Source organism: Schistocerca cancellata, chromosome 10, assembly GCF_023864275.1.
Source record: "Schistocerca cancellata isolate TAMUIC-IGC-003103 chromosome 10, iqSchCanc2.1, whole genome shotgun sequence".
In the NCBI taxonomy this organism is placed as follows: Eukaryota; Metazoa; Arthropoda; class Insecta; order Orthoptera; family Acrididae; genus Schistocerca; species Schistocerca cancellata.
The window spans coordinates 84281531-84305960 of NC_064635.1; the positions used below are offsets into that span (position 1 = coordinate 84281531).

General features: G+C 36.6%; 1 long non-coding RNA gene across 3 annotated transcripts in view; it reads right to left on the reverse strand.

The window, feature by feature from the left end:
- The window catches only part of LOC126106918 (uncharacterized), a 29578-nt gene extending 5634 nt beyond the window's left edge, over nt 1–23944 (reverse strand). The window contains exons 1-2 of one of the 3 annotated variants that reach the window (XR_007523427.1): nt 23867–23944; nt 21591–21785 (exon numbers count right to left, since the gene is read on the reverse strand). This is a non-coding gene — a long non-coding RNA (uncharacterized LOC126106918). The other 2 variants (XR_007523426.1, XR_007523425.1) reach the window with 2 other exon arrangements.
- Between the last annotated feature and the right edge of the window lie 486 nt (nt 23945–24430).

The following is a 24430-nucleotide window of genomic DNA, read 5'->3' on the forward strand; positions in this document are numbered from 1 at the left end:
GCTGCCATCTAGTGTCCAGCACCATAAAAATTTTAAATTATAAAAAAAAACATGTGACTTGGGACCCCTTATAATTTTGTTAAGACAGAGGCTTATTCAGTTCGATTTCCCATATGCTGGCACTTCAGTTAGCAAAACCAGAATACTTTTAAAACAACGGTTAACAGAATTTCGTCTTTCATGTTTATTGTTGTGTGTTCAAACTGCCATCATAGTGTGCATACATCACTCAAAGGCCACGAATACAGTCAGTGTCAGAACTTTTGGGATGGTGAGTGATTCCATGGTAAACTGACTTTATTGATACATTGTTTCACCATCATTCGGACACCACAAGACATCAAACACTGTTTTCCTAATACTAAGGTCATTAAGAACATACGTGTCAGTTATGATCACAAATAGTGGAAAAATTTTGTCAAAACTGAAGTTTAACAAAAAAAGTTTTGAGCATTTATGCTACAAGGAAACTGTTTTGGCATCACTCATAATTGAATGTGATGGTTTGAGACTAAGTTGCAAAGACGATATAAGTAGCTTCATTAGTATGCAGTGTTGGTGTGAACAAATTAGCCAAAAAGATTAAGTACTTAAAACTTTCGTTTTAGAGCTGATTATTTGCTAAAGCACTGTATTTAAATGCAATACACGAAAAATTTGTTTGATTGATACATTCCTCGAATTATCTAAAAATCACCTAAGAAACATGTTTCTTTCTAATTGCAACAAAAATTTAAAAAGTACTAGATATTTCACGTGGAAATAAATTACTGGTGAAGCAGTATTCAAAATGGCTAACTTCTTGAACAGGATGATCACAGGTAAGCAACCCATTATTCTTATTGCCTGTTTGAGCAGGAACACTTTCTTTCCTGCAGATCAGTTGCCCCAGAGCATTATTTCCATATTGTATAACTGAATGTAAATATGCATGGAATATCAACTTACTAAGCTGTCCCTCTAAGATTTGCCCTGGTTCAAAGGGCAATTTAAATTCTCACCAATATGGACACCTAAAAATTTTGACATTTCCACCCTAGTCTATTACCTCACCAAGTACTTCACTTATTGGTGTATACCTCTAGATGTGCAGAGCTGAGTATGTTCTGGCTTTTTGAAATTGAGATAGACCAGTACCAGACAATCCTTAATACTTTGAAGAACATTGACCATTTCTTCTGATTTATGTATGTTTGGGATTGATTACAATGCCAGTGCCCTGCACAAAAAGAACTAATTTTGCTTGTTGGCTGTCCGACAGTCATTTACGTGCTAACTGTTTCAGCTGCCTGTACCACTCATTTTATGCAACATGCAGTTTTATATCTGACCTTTATGAACCACACACAAGATTTTCCAATTCTCTCCCTCACTATGTGCCAACAATTAGTCTTAAGAAAAAATGAGCAAGACCTTTTTCTAGAAAATTTACTGCTGTTAAATTTTGTACTAGCATATGTTTTTGGTGGAGGCCATTGTATTAGAGTTATTCAAGAAAACTCAACAAGAGTGGCCTTTAAATGCACTTTCACCCCACACTCTTCTCTCATCAGCCAGGATATCCAGTATGTTGTTCATGGCACTCCTACCACTGAACAAACATTTTCAAATACACAAACTATTCGCAATATTTGACCAAGTTTGGTCTCTGATTGGGCAATTATGCCACCAGAATAGTAAGCTACTCCATCAACATAATATAAACGTACCTGTGAGAGTAACGAATGATAAACCTTATAAATATTGCACTACAATTAATTAAGTTGACAACCACAGCAGTTTTTTTAGTCAGAAGGTCTGATAAACACAGTGATGTAATTGTTCATTTTATGCTGTCAACATTAATATAACTGTTAGGCAAAATTTACACGAACATGAACGGCACATGTTTGTACGTGCTTGACTAGTCAATGAAGACCAAAAGACATTTAATGTGGAAAATAATTTGCTCACTCACAAAAATTTGTAGTTAGTGAGTGAGTGAGTGTGTGTAAGTAATACCAGGAGGTTTATGAATGAACCCAGCAGAAATAATTTTCCGATCACTGTGACTGTGTGTTTCAGTTAAAAGAATGAATGAGAACTATGTGCCAGTGTGCACAAACTTTATACTTAGACTAAAGCAAAGAACAAACACTATTAAGATAGACTCCACCATTCAAAAAGTTCTGACTACAAAATAAAGGTTTTTTTATTTGATGAACATGTACACAGGGGAAGATCAAAGAGATTAAGACTCAACGACAAAGTCCATATATTCTAAAATAAAGTAAAGGACCAAATGTGGTCATACATTTAAGATGGGCAAGTACCTGACAGTGCATGTCAATTGCCTGAAAGTTCTAGTAACAGGATGGCCGCATATCTGGTAGTGGGAATTACTGTACCACCATTTGAGATTACTTTGGTCCACAGTGGCACTTCATCCAGATCCACCAACTTATAAAATTCCAGTCATCACCAGGATTATATAACATGGGGAAAATATAGCTCTACACTATAACATGGAGAGTAAGTTATTTCATTTTAGTAGGCCTGAAGAATAAATTTGGAAACAGCGAAACATCAAAAATTAAGCTGTCTGTGCTCAGAGCTGTAGAATTCTGCTGGAGAACACTACTTAACACAAGTGCGAAATTGCGAAACAGGCACTACAATGGCACATTGAAAAAATAGACATCTCAAAGGATAATTGTACAATTAGCTCATGAATGAAGAATAACAAAACACCGAGTACTGAATTTAGTTGGTGATATCAGAAATATATTTTGAACCCAGATAAATATGATAATTATTTTAAGGCAAAAATTGGTGTGTTGGAGAGAGGCCAAAAATAAGGTTAACCAGAGAGCAAGTTACAGCAGTAAAAGGCACGTTAAGAAGTTTTAGCTCAGTTTTAAGTTTCACGGAGAGAAATGAACAGGTTATTACACAGGGGATGAAAGGCCTCAGTCAGCACACCATACAGAACAAGCATTGCACTGACGAAACTACAGAGCTAATTTTTCGATAACCACAGCCAACAGCTATCTTTAGTGAGCTTAAATGGGAATATGCTCCACTAATTAAAGCACTGGTAAATGCACAGAAAAGTATTTTGAAACCACAATCTTTTGAACAAGCAGTGAAATTTGTATAATTCATAAAAGATATTAAACGTAAGTGAATCCTAACTGCACTTACAGTAGACAATGGTTATCAGTAGCTGAAAGTAATCTCTCTCTATGTCTCTTCATTGCAAGAAATAGCTTAAGTTACATAATAAACATTCCTCTTGCAGACAGCAGCATGTTTGACACAAAAAATTTGGCCACTTCCTGTAGAAGTTAATGCAAGGAAACCGTTATTTACATATTGCCCCAGAGAAAGATTGTCAATATATGCTAAAACATTATGTAAAGCTGAGCAACAATCAATTATTGGGTAAAAAGGTAAACCAAAGTCACAGAGTGAAAACACATGTTTGTTCTATTGTTGACATATGATCATGAGATGTGTGAAGCAAGACCTGTTACAAGGATGCCCAAGGATTGTTTTCGAAAGTGTGTAGGATTAAATGAAAGTGCTTGGACACTAATAAGGGGAAATGTATGTTTCTCTGCAGCACCAAAATATGAAGGTCTTATCGTGTTATGCAGTGGGAATGAACCCACTTATTTTATTCGCAGGACAGGTAAACTGAAATTTCTGGGTAAATGTAGATGATTTGGTGCTCAAATATTGATAGAGTCAGAGCATATTATTATAACAAACATAAATATGCTAATGGATATAGAGTTGTATTGTTTAAAAAATAAAAAAGAATTTGACATAACTTTGAATTTACCTGTTAAGCAAATGATTCAACAGATGATTTAAATTCAGCACGTCACAAATTATACAAATTGAGAACGAAATTTTGTATTGGCAAATAACTGCTTTTACTGAGTTTTCATTAAGTAGTATAATCATCAGAAGTTACACGGAGTCAATATAGTGATTATAATTGTAAGTTCTGTGTATTTAACAATATAAATGTTGAGATTGTTTTTGGTTCATGTTTACAACAGCCGGTGATAAATGTTGTGAGAAGACGTGTCAGAAACAAGATAGTGAACCATCATCCTAGTAGAGAGCTGATCAGATACCCACCTGCTTGAAGAGATTTAGGAAAAAATAAAGAAATAATTTCAGAGAATATATGACACTTGAAATAGTGGTAATGTGAGATGAATGAAGCCTTGTACCAAGGACAGATAAAAGATGAACCTAAACATTGAAGTGTAAGAGAATGGAAGAGTTCAGTTGCATTGTAATTCTATTAGTGTGTAGTCAGAAAGACACTGTCGTGCAACCTTCAAAAGAAGAGAGATCATAATGTGTTTACAGTAAAGAGTTGCTTACTGCAAATGTATAGATTAAGGAAAAAGAAACCATATTGTGTCTAATAAGAGTTGCTTTGAGCAAAATTATATACACTATGATTGTGTGTGTATGATAACACAGTAATAGAAGTATATGTTGGCCCTACGTAAATGAAAGGTTACATTGTGTTTTTGGTAAAGAAGTTGCTTCATGGAAAATTATGCATCATAAAGAAAATTCTTAACAAGATAAAGAGTTAGTACCACTGTATGCAGGATTTAATTACTATGACAGAAGATGTGCAATTCAAAGTGAGAAAATATTCTGTGTAACTGATGTAGAAAAAGATGTAAGATTAATGGTGCATATATAAAACAGAAGTGTTTTAAGGTTGAAAACAGTTGAGAAAACAGAAAATGTTCAGTAAAATTATAAGTGTAAATGAAGACAAACATTTACTTGTTAAATAAAATTGTAAACATAGTAATTAATAACCCACAAGAGAAGTTAAGCTTTCACTTAAAATGTTGGTCTCTCTTGTACGTGTTGCACTTTAAGATACATCACACAAACGTACCAGTAAAATGTTTAAGAATGACATAAATGATCATCTGGGCTCTAAATTCTTCTAAATGGATCATCCTCAAAGAGAGTATTTTTAAATGAAGTCAAACACACTGATTTAAGAAATCAATTGTACATTCACACATTTAATTCACCTTGCTTAAAAAGAAAATTTCTTTCAAAGCACTTTTCAAACCCCCATTCACAATATTTTCCTGCGACCTGTTAGAAATAGGTTCATCGCAGTAGTTGCCAGAGAGTGCCAAGTAACAAGCATCACCGCACTTGTGCAGCTACGATTACGTAGTAGGCCCGTATGTTCATACATGTAGGACATTTAAAGATCTTACATTGTATCATGAAAGAAACAATACATCAGGATACTCCAAGAGCATTGGAATTTCGTGAACCATATTACAAAGCATAATTTGCATGTCCAGATTTCTAATGAAGTAGGCCTTGACCTGACAAACTTTTCAGTGTAAATTTTCTTGGAGTACCAGTACTGTATTATCTCATGTTTGGTTCTTATCGTGGCATAATGTCATGTGCCAGACGATGAAAACGTGCACTTTAAATGCAGCGAACAGTTGAAGCTAGCCAGTAGCTTAGAATTAAACACTTCTTTTCAAATAAATTGACTGCCTCAGCAGAAAGATTAATAAAAGCCAAATCATCTTAGCAAACTGACAAAAATAACTTCATTGTTCTGCAAGAATGCTTGCCTGTCAGAAGGGCAGGAATAAAGAAAGATCTGAAACTAACAACATTTTAGCCCTCCATAATTATGTGAATGTATTTTAATTCACTTGATAGCTCCCGGGCACATAAATCCATTTTGTTTTCATTTGCCATGAAAGCAGTAAACTATGAGTAAACAGCAAAATCACTAATCAACACGTCATGTAGTGGGGGAGGTGTGTAGTCTCCACAACTCAGACTGCTCTGCACATCTGCCTCGGATCTACATTATTTCTAATCACCCCCCTTCCCAAGTGTGAGATAGATTTTCAAATTTTTGTATCCTAATTAAAAGAAACGTTCATTTTGTAGCACACATCTTTCTGAACAGTCTTAAGACATGATTGGTCTTCAGCATGCCGAAGTGCAGTGCCACTCTTTCACACAGCATTCTTCTATCTCATGTCAGTATTTCACTTTGTGGAATTCAAATGTATGTGCATTTTGCAATGGATATCTTACTATATTCACGACTGTGTGAATTAGAATGTCCTGTGGTGCCTCTCCTGCTCCCAGTTGGCCTGTCCCTCTTACAAAAAAAAATAAATATTAGTAGTACCCAAGACAGGCGTGCTTTCTCAATCTGATTACCTCTATTTTGTCACTGCTAGATGAAACTAAATAGGCCTGTCTAATACTGCAGCACTTTAACACACCCCCAATAAACGAGACTGTTTTACCACAAATGGTCATGACAGAACGTAATTCACGAAGTACCAGTATCAGATGCCTATTAGAACTACTAACAACAAAAAGCTTTATGTTAGGTAATAGTTTCACATTTCATTCATATGCTCCAGCTTCTCAAGTGCGAGAATGAAACGTAGTAGTACGAAATTTTTTTTGTAAATTTGGAACAATCATTCTTCCATAATTTGTGTGATGTCCCCCGTTTCTTCTCCTTCCTCGTTCCAACAATCTTGTCATCACTAATTTTGTAACTATTCCTCACCCGTGTTAATACTCCTCTGGTTAGTTTCACCAACCCTGCCACGATCACCAGTTTAGTTATCCCACATTTATTCTCCTGTTAGGTGTTTTAACGTGTCTGTACAACACGTTTTCCATGCTACTCCCAGAAATGAACGTAAGCAACTACTAGACGGGTGGCTGTACACTAGTAAGTGTAGTGATCTGGCCAAAACTTCTCTGCCAAAATTTCACTTTCTTGGATACACTGAGAAGATAATATGTAATCTTTCTTAACTGTTATTCCAGTCTTATTTATTTGCACTCTGGTAGTCAATCTCTGGATTTTGCTTGTAATTATAACATAGCTGATCATACGCAAACCCAGTCAACCACAAAAAGTGATTGTCATTCACCCGTTTGACTTTATTCGGCTAAGCACTTGTAGCCCTGTCCCCTTTTGTCTGCAGCATCCCAGTTTGCCCCTACACCCCCCACCAAGACCCCTAGATCTGGACCTGCTGCATGTGCTGGAATCTGTGGCAGCTTGGGCACGCCAGTAAAATTTTTCCAGGTAGCACCTGGCTTCTTGCTGCTACTGCTTGTACAGCTTACAGCCAAGCTTCTGTAGCCAGAAGTGGGTGAAGGTACTACTCATACGCAACTAAACTGCAGATGCGTACGAGACCACTCAACTGCTCAAACAAATCTAATGTAAACAGTTTTGACATCACACACTGAGACAATTTGTTGTCATGAAACATTGCATGGTCTTCATAAACCCTTGAACACATTTTGCTGGTGGCAGATGCTTGTATGAGCACTGTATTTTTGCTATATGTGAGGCATTTCCTTTGCAACTGAAGTTTTATTTTAGTGATTTCTCTCGCCCATGTTTTATTGCTGCAGCATTATTCTGCAGTAACGGGATACAGTAATATCCTTTCTTTCTTACGAGTATCGGTTCTTACCAGGCAAAATTACAAAAACCTAACTAAAACAATGAAAAATTCCCAGAATTCTAGAAATTCCTGGGTTTTTCCAGTTTTCTCCCAGATGAGAAAATTACCAGGTTTTTCCCAGATCTCCCGGGTCAGATACACCCTACACCCTGTTCATACGTTTTGCCTGGAGCAGCATATGGAAGCACTTGCAACAGAAACAATTTCACAATAAATGCTTCATAACAGTATGTGTATATTGAGCACTTGCAGTTAATTTTAAGATCATGAATCACCATGAAGCCCTACTGGATTATAAGAACAGAAACACAGAAATAATGGTTGTTGGTTACTTTGATGAAGATTTTCTTAAAAATTCACCTGGAAAGAATCCATTAGAATCAATAACACTAATTCGACTTAATTTCAATTGGTTAACTTCCCAGCTAGGGTAGCTACTTGCTTACAAGCAGCCATCGATAATATCTGAATAAAAAAGTGTAAGGAACAAAATTCTATCACAAAACCAATAGTCAATTCCCTCTCAGACCATGAACATACAGTTTCTTTTGTTAAACATTAATACTGAACACAGTATAGAACTATTAAATCAGGACTGAAGGGGCTGGTCAGTAAGCCAAATATTTGTTATTTTAGGACACTCCTCGAAGACATGAGATGAAGTGATGCACATATTGTTAACGTACATGAACGAAAACTACAACACTTTATTAATAAAGTATTTATCTTATTTGAACACCGTTTTCGCCAAAGCTGACCCAGATTAGACTGAACTCTACAAAGACACTAAGGATTACTCAAGGAATAGAGGTATCATATAAAACAAAGGAAACCTTATCTGTCATTCCAAAACAGTTATGATGTTGATGCTATAGTACATTACAAGACATATCGCAAAATATTGAAGATGATAATATGGATGCCAATGCAAATACATTAAAAAATATCACATCAGGTAACAAAATAAAGACAGTATAAGATATTGTGAAGGAGGAGACTGGTAGAACCAGATGTGAAAGGGGCAGTAAGAGTAAATGATACATTGGTAACAGTTTAGTGTTTCAGCATTTAACAAATATGTCTTATCTGTAACAAAGATGGGGCTGTCCATCAATAGATACTGCCATGGAGTACCTCATAACAGACAAACACAGCTTCATGAACATTAATAAGACCCTCACTATTCAAGCAGAAGTGCTGTCCCATTATATTGTTGTTGTTGTGGTCTTCAGTCCTGACACTGGTTTGATGCAGCTCTCCATGCTACTCTATCCTGTGCAAGCTTCATCATCTCCCAGTACCCACTGCAACCTACATCCTTCTGAATCTGCATAGTGTATTCATCTCTTGGTCTCCCCCTACGATTTTTACCCTCCACACTGCCCCCCCATACTAAATTGGTGATCCCTCGATGTCTCAGAACATGTCCTACCAACCGATCCCTTCTTCTGGTCAAGTTGTGCCACAAACTCCTCTTCTCCCCAATTCTATTCAATACCTCCTCATTAGTTATGTGATCTACCCATCTAATCTTCAGCATTCTTCTGTAGCACCACATTTCAAAAGCTTCTATTCTCTTCTTGTCCAAACTATTTACCGTCCATGTTTCACTTCCATACATGGCTACACTCCATACAAATACTTTCAGAAATGACTTCTTGACACTTAAACCTATACTCGATGTTAACAAATTTCTCTTCTTCAGAAACGCTTTCCTCACCGTTGCCAGTCTACATTTTATATCCTCTCTACTTCGACCATCACCTGTTATTTTGCTCCCCAAATAGCAAAGCTCCTTTACTACTTTAAGTGTCTCATTCCCTAATCATTACCCGACTTAATTCGACTACATTCCATTATCATTGTTTTGCTTTTGTTGATGTTCATCTTATATCCTCCTTTCAAGACACTGTCCATTCCATTCAACTGTTCTTCCAAGTCCTTTGCTGTCTCTGACAGAATTACAATGTCATCGGCAAACCTCGAAGTTTTTATTTCTTCTCCATGGATTTTAATACCTACTCCGAATTTTTCTTTTGTTTCCTTTTCTGCTTGCTCAATATACAGATTGAATAACATCGGGGAGAGGCTACAACCCTGTCTTACTCCCTTCCCAACCACTGCTTCCCTTTCATGCCCCTCGATTCTTATAACTGTCATCTGGTTTCTGTACAAATTGTAAATAGCCTTTCGCTCCCTGTATTTTACCCCTGCCACCTTTAGAATTTGAAAGAGTATTCCAGTCAACATTGTCAAAAGCTTTCTAAGTCTACAAATGCTAGAAACGTAGGTTTGTCTTTCCTTAATCTTTCTTCTAAGATAAGTCGTAAGGTCAGTATTGCCTCACGTGTTCCAGTGTTTCTACAGAATCCAGACTGATCTTCTCCGAGGTCTGCTTCTACTAGTTTTTCCATTCGTCTGTAAAGAATTCGTGTTAGTATTTTGCAGCTGTGGCTTATTAAACTGATTGTTCGGTAATTTTCACATGTGTCAACACCTGCTTTCTTTGGGATTGGAATTATTATATTCTTCTTGAAGTCTGAGGGTATTTCGCCTGTTTCATACATCTTGCTCACCAGATGGTAGAGTTTTGTCAGAACTGGCTCTCCCAAAGCTGTCGGTAGTTCTAATGGAATGTTGTCTTCTCCCGAGGCCTTGTTTTGACTCAGGTCTTCCAGTGCTCTGTCAAACTCTTCACGCAGTATCCTATCTCCCATTTCATCTTCATCTACATCCTGTTCCATTTCCATAATATTGTCCTCAAGTACATCACCCTTGTATAGACCCTCTATATACTCCTTCCACCTTTCTGCTTTCCCTTCTTTGCTTAGAACTGGGTTTCCATCTGAGCCCTTGATATTCATACAAGTGGTTCTCTTATCTCCAAAAGTCCCTTTAATTTTCCGGTAGGCAGTATCTATCTTACCCCTAGTGAGATAAGCCTCTACATCCTTACATTTGTCCTCTAGCCATCCCTGCTTAGCCATTTTGCACTTCCTGTCAATCTCATTTTGAGACGTTTGTATTCCTTTTTGCCTGCTTCATTTACTGCATTTTTATATTTTCTCCTTTCATCAATTAAATTCAATATTTCTTCTGTTACCCAAGGATTTTTACTAGCCCTCATCTTTTTACCTATTTGATCCTCTGCTGCCTTCACTACTTCATCCCTCAAAGCTACCCATTCTTCTTCTGTATTTCTTTCCCCCATTCCTGTCAATTGTTCCCTTATGCTCTCCCTGAAACACTGTACAACCTCTGGTTTTTTCAGTTTATCCAGGTCCCATCTCCTTAAATTCCCACCTTTTGGCAGTTTCTTCAGTTTTAATCTACAGGTCATAACCAATAGATTGTGGTCAGAGTCCACATCTGCCCGTGGAAATGTCTTACAATTTAGAACCTGGTTCCTAAATCTCTGTCTTACCATTATATAATCTGATACCTTTTAGTATCTCCAGGGTTCTTCCATGTATACAACCTTCTATCATGATTCTTAAACCAAGTGTTAGCTATGATTAAATTGTGCTCTGTGCAAAAATTCTACCTGGCGGCTTCCTCTTTCATTTCTTAGCCCCAATCCATATTCACCTACTATGTTTCCTTCTCTTCCTTTCCCTACACTCGAATTCCAGTCACCCATGACTATTAAATTTTCGTCTCCCTTCACTACCGGAATAATTTCTTTTATTTCATCATACATTTCTTCAATTTCTTCGTCATCTGCAGAGCTAGTTGGCATATAAACTTGTACTACTGTAGTAGGTGTGGGCTTCGTATCTATCTTGGCCACAATAATGCGTTCACTATGCTGTTTGTAGTAGCTTACCCGCATTCCTATTTTCCTATTCATTATTAAACCTACTCCTGCATTACCCCTATTTGACTGTGTTTATAACCCTGTAGTTACCTGGCCAGAAGTCTTGTTCCTCCTGCCACCAAACGTCACTAATTCCCACTATATCTAACTTTAACCTATACATTTCCCTTTTTAAATTTTCTAACCTGCCTGCCTGATTAAGGGATCTGACATTCCACACTCCGATCCGTAGAACGTCAGTTTGATTTCTCCTTATAACGACGTCCTCTTGAGTAGTCCCCACCGGAGATCCGAATGGGGGACTATTTTATCTCCGGAATATTTTTACCCAAGAGGACGCCATCATTTAATCATACAGTAAAGCTGCATGCCCTCGGGAAAAATTACGGCCGTAGTTTCCCCTTGCTTTCAGCCATTCGCAGTACCAGCACAGCAAGGCCGTTTTGGTTATTGTTACAAGGCCAGATCAGTCAATCAACCAGACTGTTGCCCTTGCAACTACTGAAAAGGCTGCTGCCCCTCTTCAGGAACCACACTCTTGTCTGGCCTCTCAGCAGATGCCCCTCCGTTGTGGTTGTACCTACGGTACGGCTATCTGTATCGCTGAGGCACGCAAGCCTCCCCACCAACGGCAAGGTCCATGGTTCATGGGGGCATCCCATTGTATTAAGTTTCTAAAATCAAAAAAAATTCTAGTGGTTACGATAAAATATGAAGAAAGTTAAGGAGTGTGATGAGACATCTGTGTAACCAGTAGTTTATCAGTGGGACATTTCCTCAATGGTTGAAACGTGCTGGAGGTATGACTAAGAAAGGAGAAAAATACCATCAAATTTCCACCAAATTTCACTATGAGGACAAATAATACATTGTCCAAGTTTGTTTGTATTTCTGATGTCTAGACTGCTATCTCCATATACAGTGAAAATGTACTTTATATATATTACAGCAATTACAGGCTACTGGTGCATGTGGTCTGTCAAAGGCATTAGCTATGTAAATCACAATAGGCAGTTAAGTTAGAATATTACGTTGTAACAAAATTCTGCAGAATGTTTCCATTCCTATATCTGACAGGAATCAAAGAAGAGTAATTATCTTTCATCAGTAACATTACCAGAAGCCAGATTTGCTTTGTTTGCAGATGATACAAACATTGCAATAAATAGTAAATCAAGTGTAGCCTTAGAAACATCCATTAACTAACCGATTTTTTGTCACAAAACTTTGAAAAATGCACTACATCTACATGGAGGCTATGTAAATCACACTTATCAGGTGTACCAGTATGAATTGAGCATTAAGATACAGATGTGTTGACAGGGAACATTTGTTGTGAATGAGCGTAAATTTTTTTTGTTTGGTTGGTATGACATCTGTCAAAGATATTTAATATACATATTTAATATACATCATACATTTTCATCATGCTAACAATGTCTAATTTTGTACCAGGAAGTGATTTACGGAAAGCATTAATTTTTTTGTTTGCATTTGAAACAAAGTGCTGCAGAGTTGCATCGAATGCTTGTTGAGGCATATGGTGATCATGCTCTATCAGAAGCAACATGCAAAAGATAGTTTCAACAGTTCAGAAATAATGATTTTGATGTTAAGAAATGAACATGGAAGACCACCAAAAAAGTTTGAAGACACTTAATTGCAAATAATATTGGATGAAGATGATACTTTGAGTCAGAAGCAAATGACAGCAATGCTAAATGTTGCACAACAAAATTTCTGACCGTTTGAAAGCTATGGGAAAGATTCAAAAGTGTGGAAAATGGGTGCCACATTAATTGAATGAAAGACAGATGGAAAACCAAAAGAACCATTTGTCAAATTTTGCTTCAAAGACATGAAAGAAAATCAATTTTGCCTCAAATTATTACTGGCAATGAAAAATGGATTTTAAGAATCCCAAACGGGAAAAATCATGGGTTAATCCGGGACAACCATCAACATCGACTGGAAAACCAGATTGATTCGGCAAGAAGACAATGCTCTGTGTTTGGTGGGATCAGAAAGGTGTGGCGTATCATGAGCTTCTAAAACCCAGTCAAACTGAATACTAATCGCTACAGACAACAAATGATCAATTTGAACTATGCATTGATCGAAAGAAGACCTGAATGGGCCAGAAGACATGGCAAAGTAATTTTTTTTTACATGACAATGCACCTGCACACAAAGCAAAACTGGTTCAGGATACAATCAGAACACTTGACTGGGAGCTCCTACCCCACCCACCGTATTCACCAGACTTTGCCCCTTTCCGATTACCACTTTTTTTCATCAATGGGACACACATTGGCTGAGGAACACCAATTCTTACGAAGAAGTCGAAAATTGGGTATCTGGTTTGCTTCAAAAGACTAACTTTTCCATTGGCGTGGTGTCCACAAATTGCCAGAAAGGTGGTCAAAATTTATAGAAAGCAATGGTCAGTATTTTGAATACAATGTTTTCACTTTTCAATTCAAAATTAATGTTTCATTTTCACAACAACAAAAAAACTCATTTCATACCAGTACACCTGGTAAGCACCTGGCAGTGTGTTCATCAAACCACCTTCACAATGATTCTCCATTACTTCACTAACAGCATGAAGAAAAAACTAACATCTATCTTTCACATGATCTCTTAATTTCCCTGATTTTATTACAATGATTGTTTCTCCCTACATGGATCACTGACAACAACAGTTTCACATTCCAAGGAGAACGTTGGTGATTGAAATTGTGAAAGAAGCTGCCGCTGCAACGAAAAACTCCTTTGTTTTAGTAATGCCCACCTAAAATCCTGTAACATGTCCATAAAACACTCTTCCTTTCTCATTGTACTCCATTAATCCTATCTGGTAAGGATCTCATAATACACAGCAGTACTTCAGAAGAGGATGGACAAGCAGTGTAGGCAGTCCCTTTAATAGATCTGTTTCATCTTATAAATGTTCTGCCAATAAAGTGCAGTCTTTAGCATGCCTTCACACAACATTTTCTGTGTGTTCTTTTGAATTTAAGTTGTTTATCATTGTAATTCCTAGGTATTTAGTTCATTTTTCGGCCTTTAGATTTGATTGATTTATCATCCAACCAAAGTTTAATGTTTTCATTTTAACACCCATGGATACATCTCACTTTCATTATTTATGGTAAATTGCCAATTTTTGCATAATTCACCACATGCAATTCAGAACCTTTATGAGTCTTCCCACCACTTTAAGCCTAAAATGTGAAAAAAGTTGGCAATAGTAAATTCTTGGGATTACAGGTGTGTGGTGTGTGTAATAATATAAAATGAAGTGAACAATTTTACAATCTTCCATCTGTAAAAATTCGGTGCAGTGATGTGATCATTGTACATGTTGTAAAATGATTCTTCTATTCATTGTTATATATATGAAATTATGTTTAAACAATTTCATAAATTTCTGCTGCATCTATGACAATCATTCCATTGGGAACTGTGAAAGTTACATTAGCATAATGTTTTCATTGTTCATATTTATTGTATATTGTTTTTTTTTCTGGCGAGTTCTACATCTTTGAGGATTTCCTCACTATGGATCAATTTGAACAGAAAATACATCAAATCTAACCTAAAACTTAACATTTTAAAATTATTTATGGTGTTTTTATTGCACCACCCATCAAATTTCCCATGTCTGCAAAGGAAATTAGCATCTGATTTTGCATTAATGTATTTTTAATTTTCCTGTGATTTATGCTTTATGAAAAAATGTTCTTAGAGAAAAACTGAAATAATTTATGTAAAACTACACTGGCATGGTGTTGGCTATCAAGTAGAGTTCACAAACTTTCCATGGCTAAGTTCCTTGAAAGCAGGGCCCTCTACACAGCATATCTAAACTGTAAATGTTTAACAGTTCATGCCGTACATCCTGCCACTGCCAAATTCTGCTCAGCATGGTGATTGATGGGAGTAAAAGTCCTATCATGACCAATCACAACCCTTTCCAAACTTTCAACCACACATGAGCAGCTTTGTGATTGTTGTGATCTGGACACCTTCGTTGAACCATTTCTGCATGTTTCGTTGTTTGGCCACATGTAGTGCTAGATGACACCTTTACTCACTTTACGTTGCTCAAAGACTAATGTTTTGCTCTAAAAAACACAAGTTATCTATTTTCCATGCTTAGCAAGATGTGTTTTGAGAATTTACTCTCATTGTAAAGTTCAATATTTATGAAAGCATTTCTGATACTTCACAAACAATGGGAGTGATAGTCTGCACGTGTGCTATTTTCTGCTTAACTGAGGATGCACAATACCTGATAACATCAAGAGTGTTATTACAGTGCAAGAGACGCAGAACAACACATGCCAACACCACATTGAATACTTACGTAAATATTTGCAGTTGACAATAATAAAGTCTCGAAGCAGCATATTAAGCATGAAAAAATATGTAACTTGTGCAGTGTTTTGTTGCTGAAATAAGGAACAAGAGCTGCAGGCTCTCCAAAAGCAATTATAATGATGTATGAAATTAAGTCAAACATTTGTATTTCACAGACAGTTACCAGTTCCCATCACATCAGCACTTTTTATTTGATGATAAAGGTTTATTAAATTGATAGTCCCTGGTGTATTTTGATGGCTCGTGTGTGTGTGTGTGTGTGTGTGTGTGTGTGTGTGTGTGTGTGTGTGTGTGTGAGAGAGAGAGAGAGAGAGAGAGAGAGAGAGAGAGAGAGAGAGAAAGAGAAATTACACACACAGTGCGAAAATGCAAGGGGGAGGTCCCATATGTAACTTTTGCTGCTTAGAATGTTATTTTACACATTTTACATTTTTCTGCATTTTATAACATTTTTAAAATCCCGTGAAGAGTGTAGAAGTTGGGATTCACTGTATAACATTTGAAAATGTGTGCGTTGACGGCACACACAAAAACTGTCATATCTGCATCATCTACGTCACGTCAGGCTAGTTAATAAACAACAACCTTTCAAAGTGCTGATGTTCAGTAATTGAGAGATTCAGCACGTTCTGTAACTTTGGTTGATAATTGGCAATTTCTCTTCCACATGTGTTTGGAAAGCAAGAGATGGATTTCTGGTGTTCTGTTTTGACTGAATTGTTAAACTCGAACTCTTGATCAACTGTATTATACGAGAGATACCAATCTCTAAAATTCATCTCTTGTTCAGCCAACATCATTTGGCACTATTCTGCATAGCATCAGTTTCCATAATATGATATGTTCTCAGTACATCACAATCTGAGAGCATTAAAAGCAACGCATCAGGGTACAGTGAGCTGAACAGAATGGACAGTGTGTCTAAAGGATATTAGACAAACAACAACGTGATAGAAGGGCAACTGAGTATGGTCAAATTAAATCACGTAATTTGACAGGGATCAGATTAAGAAACAAGCCATGGAGCAGTAGATGAGTTTTGCTATTTGGGCAATAAAGTAATTGCTAATGACCAAAGTAGAAAAGATACAAAATGTAGACTGGCAATGCCAAGGGAAGTGTTTCTGAAGAGCAATATGTCAACATTGAGTATAGATTTAAGTATTTGGAAGCTCTTTCTGAATTTCTCTGAATTATAGGCTTGTATGAATGCAAAATGTGGACAATGAACAGCTGAGACAAGAAGAGAATAGAACCTTCGGAAATGTGGTGCTACAGAAGAATGCCGAAGGTTATGAGAAGGTACTGACGAACTGGCATAAATTTAGTAAATGAAATGGTTGGCTGAAAGGACACTGTTCAAGATATCAAAGGACTACCAATTTACCACCACCACGTAAATTGGCTGTAAGCCCTTCTGTTACATCTACCTCTATCTACATGGAGACTCTGCAAATCCCATTTAAGTGCCTGGCAGAGGGTTCCTCAAACCACATTCACAATTCTGTTATTCCAATCTTTTATAGCACACGGAAAGAATGAACACCTATACCTTTCCATATGAAGTCTAATTTCCCTTATTTTATCATGGTGATCATTCCTCCCTATGTAGGTCAGTGTCAACAAAATATTTTCGCATCTGGAGGAGAAAGTTGGTTATTGATAAAGGGGCAGAAAGGGTGAATGGTAAAGAAGAGGGGATGAAAGGACTGGCAAGATTTAGGCAATGGTGAGAGTTAAGAAGTCCCTCTCAATAACTACGACTAGGTTTCCTTCCTGGCCATAATTTACATCAATTTCTTCAACTCAGATTTTTTTATCAGTAACTATTCCTTTTTCACTCACTTAAATTTCTATTTCTTTATTTCCTGAACTATATTTTTTTCTCACACACCTCCCCCTCCCAATCACATACAATGGGCTTAGCTTTCCACTCTTAAAAATTTGTGCACAATATTTTGTCAGTAATCTGTCTTGCGTACTACCCTGTCTTACACCTTTAAGCTCAAGTTTTCTAATCTTGTCCAATGCAATCCATAATAATCAGTAGGCCTATGTCCTTTTCTTCCCATCTGGTAAGTCTCCCCGAAACCCCAGCTCAGGGCAACTTTTCCAAACTAACCATTTCCCTGAACCTCACCATCCTTTTCCTTCACCCTTGTTCCTTGCACCTCAATTATTCTGCCCGGAGGAGCCACTGGCTCTGAAAGCTTGCAAACTAACACCTTTATATGCATATTCTCATTTCATTGCATGGTAAGTAGATTTTTTACCTATGCACTTACATTATATTTTGAAAAATTGATTATTTCAATTATCTTATACTCTATTGATTATTTCAATTATCTTATACTCTATTGATTATTTCAATTATCTTATACTCTATTGATTATTTCAATTATCTTATACTCTATTGATTATTTCAATTATCTTATACTCTATTGATTATTTCAATTATCTTATACTCTATTGATTATTTCAATTATCTTATACTCTATTGATTATTTCAATTATCTTATACTCTATTGATTATTTCAATTATCTTATACTCTATTGATTATTTCAATTATCTTATACTCTATTGATTATTTCAATTATCTTATACTCTATTGATTATTTCAATTATCTTATACTCTAGATGGCTTGGTGGCAACGGTAATAATACATCTAAATGAAAATTAAATGATTTGGCTCTATATGCTGTTTATTCTATTGTACAACAACGATTTCAGCCTTTGGCCATTTTCAAGTACCACAATGTTAAATTTGGTCAAATTTCTGTAAATTATTAGTCATAATTCTGGGCTTTATATTGATCAGGAGATAAAAAGACTATGATCACCTAGGGCTCACATTGGATAGAACACTGTCTTTCAAACATATCCAAAATGTTGCTGCAAAAATAAGAACTCGCAACAACATAATTCATGAACTATGTGGAACAACTTGGGGCTCTACAGTCCCAACTCTGATGCTCAGCTCTAGGATTGGAGTGCTCTTAAATACTGTGCTGCTGTCTGGTTCAATAGCGCCCATACAAATTTCATAGATAACCAACTAAATACCACAATGCAGCTTATCACTGGCACATTAAAATCTACTCCCATACACTGCCCTGCCAGATCTCCGACGTAAAAATGTTCCCTTAGGAGAATTCAACAAAATAATGGACAATCCAGAACTACCAATACATTCTGACATCAGCAATACAAATGCTAATCGCCTGTGTTCAAGAAAACCACCAAGAGATGGCATGCACTTGAACAGCAACTACCACCGAGTGGCAGAAGAGACTGAACGACAAATGCTGGCCAACAATGCCTCCTGTGAAGAAGATGCCACAACCTCGTTTCAACCTCCCTTGCAGACAATAGTCCACACTAAGCAGAATCCAAACCAACAATGGAAATTGTGTAGCCTCCCACTTCAAGTGGAACATAACTTCAATGCCCGAGCGTGACTGGTGCTACACAACAGACGATCCAGCACATCACCGAATGTTGGACAAGAAAATAATATGGCAGTGCTAGTGACTTTGGTTTCACGACTCCACAAACTATGGACTACATTCGTAATCTAGACATACAAGTGTAAATTTCAACCATGATAGATGTCTCCTATCTAGCCATACGCTAAATAAAATCTGTAAATTAAGTCATCAAAATGCATTACCAAGTTTTATACATCCTGACAATGACTGTTTATGAAAGCCTGATCATGCTTAACATTGAAGTAGGCCTACTTGAATTCATGATTGTCTACAAATGAACACAAAATTACACACACTATACAGTCAAATGGTGGAACTTCCAATTAAACAACTGTATAACATTTTTAAACAATATTGAAATATTAAGCTCTGTGGATAGGAGTTATCTATCCTGTGCCATATTTTAATGCCCCAATTCAACAAGACATTGTTGCTGAAAGACTAATATGCCACTCTCAAGCCCATATACAAGCATGGGGATAAAACTCAGCTCAGTAACACTCAATTCTATTTCATTAACAGTTTTCTCTAGAATTTTAGAAAAAGTAATGCATGGTACAATTACTGGACACCAAGAGGAGCAGAGTTACCAGCAAGAGCCAATTTAGTTTTCAAAAGGGCTCTGCAAGAAAGCCAAACTAGTTGGAATGAAGGGCATTGTAGGTAATTGGATACTATCATCTCCTGGCAAGATAAACGGGATCTACAATAACACAAGTGGGGTATGGCACACCTCTGCTCAATCCAAATGGACTCAGTTCCTGCCAAGGCTCAGTTTTAAAGCCACAGTGGTTTATATAGATTTACCACTATGTGCAAGTCCACCCTGTACATTTACTTTATTTGCCAGTAAGACCACAATCTTCATGAGTGGATGATCAGATGGTTCAATGCAAATTAATTGAACTAAAATTAATTGAAGTAAAACGAACTGTCTCATATCCAACCCTAAAAAGATTGAGCTCATCTACATGTGCTATCAGAATTATCTCTTCATTTTGAGACAACAGTATTTGCCCACATTCTTCATGGCTATTATCAGTCATGTTTTATGGAATTATCTACTGGATAAATTTGGCTTTGGCAACAAATTTTTGTACCCCAAAATAAGCCTGTAAGACTATTCCGTAACCTCACCAAGCGACACATCATGACCACTGCAGTCCAAAATGGGTTCAGTAATTAGGAAACCCATGGTCTATATGACTAATATAAACCATGACAACTCTGACAAGAGGGGAAATCTGCAGTATCAACTTACTAACCCAATAGTGGTGCAGAACACTGATAAATGGCATGGAAACAAAATTACTGACTGCCTCCCACAACAGAAATTGCCCTAAATAAAACTGAATTAAAGAAATATTTGTTAGATATAGCTACTCACTGAAAGACTAATGTACAGAAAGGTTACTTATTTAGAAAGAACTAATTGACTACCTACAACATTCAACCATAACAGATAGTTCACTTTGTAGTTACATATAGTTATCTCTTATAAATATGTAATACATTTATTTTGTCATCTACTCTGAACACACATCTCTTAAAATGTTCTGTACATGGTTCAGGTTACTACTTTTGGATATGTATTTTTGCTCTTTTCCAAATTACAATACATACACACACACACACACACACACACACACACACGGCTATCTGTTTGTATTTAAGAATAACAGGTAAATAATGTAAATCATTAATTTCTATCTTTGCATCTGACTTGACCTACAAGTCTCATGATGTACTCACAACTGTGGTTTAATATAACCTGAAATAAAGTAACATGTCAGACTGTAGATGTGTTATCTTTTGTGTGAAGCTGCTGTGAGACCCACTGTAAACTAGTCAGAGTTATCTTGAGTGAATATTTCTGGCTCAACTCTCCATCTACATATTTTTATTTTATCAACTAGACGTCATATGTTTTTGTACCTGTTGCAAAATATGACGTCATTAGGGCACTGATAATATCAAAAAGTTACATAACTGTTTTTGTAAAACTAAATGGTTTCAGATTCTGGTTGCAGCTACTGTAATGTGTTGAATAAACCAGTTTAAGTCTCCAATAGTTTTCAGCACTGACTGCCTTTACATAAGATTATAGTTACACTGTTATGAAGTAATTCCTTTTAACTATTAATGTGAGTAAATCAGCCACAGTTTTAATTTGTTGTTAGTTTGGGCAACAAACAGTCTGCAATTATTTCTTCTCCAAGTTAACATGCAGTTTAATTCATTCCACATCCCCACAATGTCCTTCACAATTTAGATTTACAGAACACATGAATGAGAAGACTGATTACTCTCTGCTTTAAAACTGAAATAGGCATCAGTAAATTATCTTACAGTGTAGTAGTGTATCAAGAGTACTTACAAACAATCTGAGAAAGGAACTCCGCATAGATTGTAAACTGGTATTCTGCAAAAACGCTCTTGTATGGCTCTTGGTAGGCTATGTGCTATTCCAGTATGGACTTGTGGAATACAGCTCTTTAGCCACAGTACTGCTCTCGTTAATACTTAAGTTCCAGTATCATCAGCTGGGTGTTCTGGTTCACACGAGAGTAACCTAAACAACATTTATACCATGCATTAACTATGACACTGGGAAGCCGAAAGCAGTTTTAACTAGCATAATGTAACTGGTTTTGTTTCAACTTCTTGTAAAACTGGAGTTCTGTGTCCAAATTTCTTTATTACAATGAGTTTCACTGAAAGAAAGAAGACCAGAGAATTAAAAACTCTGCAGTATCACTTCAGTATAAATTCTTCTGCATAGTCAAACACGTAATTGCACATTCCGGGTAACAGCTGATATTTTTGCTGTATGTATGATGAAGCTAATTGCATCTGATTCGGAAGTTTGTATGCTTGTTGTAATAACTTAGAAAACAGAGAAAGCAATCTTTTCCTAATATGTCTGTCTTGCAAGCGCTCCCCTTTCCATTGACAGTATATTGTCAAGACATACCACTTTTTCCCATGCAAAGAAATAACGCTTTCATATACGAAATATGCTCTACAAAAATAAAACATAAAATTTTGTAACAGCAATGTTTTTTTGAAATAACTACAGACAATCGCATTTTGTAATGGCGTCACTTTTTGGATACACCATTACTTATCTAGTTCCCTAGTAACTCAACTGAAGATGGTACACACTACTTGTCTACAGCACTGTGTAAGGGCATGTAGCAATGACAAAATTTAAAGACTACCAAGTTAGCACACAAAGTGCCGCATCAGGAATTGGTTACAACGTAAGAGTGACTTTAAGCCGTTACTTACAGTTATTAACACCCACGACTTCAATACTGGTTTACATATTACTCTTAAGTCAATTTATGCCTCAGCCATACGCTGCGTAGTACAAAGTACATATAAACTTTGCCACACGCAACAACTCCCACGATAAACGAGCCACGCAGACCTTTACACGATAAAGAAATACGTGTCCTCCATTTCACAAGACTACGTGCAAACATGACGTCATTTTGACGTCACCAACTGCTATCGACTTTCGTTACATTCGATGCTGGACGCTTGGGAATGAATTTTGGATTCCGTAATTTTCTATAGTAACTTTCGTGTTGCAGTATTTCGTTTCAAGGCAACAGCACATTGAAGATTTATAAAAACAAACCATTCTTTGCCCGATTTGTGATAATTACACTTCACGTAATGACAACTGGCGGTTAAGCCCTTCGTGCGATCTACAACACACGCACTCTCTGTTTCTGTGTGTGATTATCGTGGTCAATACCTTATGAATTACGCATGATATACGAATAAAAACATTTGCAAAATAATTGAAAATTAAGTCTTTCTTCCAAACAAATTCTTCCACATAAGCAGACGATGTATTATATATTCTGACACTAGTATACGAGAATACCTACTCTCGCTTTGTTCGTCGTTTGTTTTTTCAAGCCCAAAGGAGTAAGCTCGTTTTTCTCGTAATGCATTGTCATTTTTCGTACAAATCAGAACATAACTCAAACAATCAGGACGGTTTCCCCTTGGGGTAGCTGAAGTGTACTTTCCCCAACACCGTATATAATTACGTAAATAACGAATATCAAATTTGCAGGTTCTTACTTGCCATGAAAGAAATGGAAACAATAGTTTCCAAAATTACAGTGAATAAACAATCTGCTGCTTTAATTCGTGAGCAAGAATGGCTACCGGAATCACGACACTTCGTTCTTCCATTCTTTTTACGGTTTCGGATGAGTGCTCTGTCAGTACTACATTTTTTACTCTGCTGTACAAAGCACCTACAATTTTATTAAAAATTACGTTGTGTACTCTAATGGTCCTCAAATGATTATATAGATCCATTAAAAAGAAGTCAGTACACAGATAAAAACGAATAACGTGAGGGAAGATGACTTACCCACTTGCGCGTAACTAATAAACCCGTCTCAATTTTTTAGTACTAATGAGGCACACGCAATGACTGCCTATGCAGATAATTTCTAAAGAGAACGTAACCCTCTCATCCGCACATTTCTTTCATGTTTGGAAATAACTGTATATTGAAAAGAATAACCATTCACAATATCTCAGAGCAATAAACTGCTATTATAAGAACAATAAACACAACGATTGCACCAATTTCCTGTCGAGATCTTCGGCTAGTACACTTACCACGGTCACACCCAACCTTAATATCAAGATGGATGACTGTTCTAGACTACCTGCGCCAGCGCTGCCAACGTTTCAGCGTTACTGGCTCGCAAAATTGCAGCGATGTTCATTTTGTCGAGGGATCGTACAGAGCTACAATATAAATGCCGTTTTGTGTGTCTGTAATGAACTTTTTGTTGCAAGTGGCGTATCCAGACAGCTTCCAGTGTAAACAAACAGTTTATTTTTAATATTTCGCGTAATTAGTGATCGAATTTAAAAATTTGACATGCTATAATCTACTTATTAAGGGTAAGTTAAGTTTAACACGATTAGATAATTATTACAATTAGAGAGTAAGCATTTGTCTTGAAGCTCATGGCGCCCCAATATTACAACTTTGTTCATCTTTTAGTCGAAAATGATGACACTTGGCGACGACTTCCAACAAACTTCGCACATAACTTCAAATCTTTACGGAACTTTTCCTCGCTAACAGTTCCCATAAAATGTTGAAAGGAAAAAAGTTTATCGCTCACTACATTTTCGCTGTTCATATGGTCGAGCATCTGTCATGACGTTTTA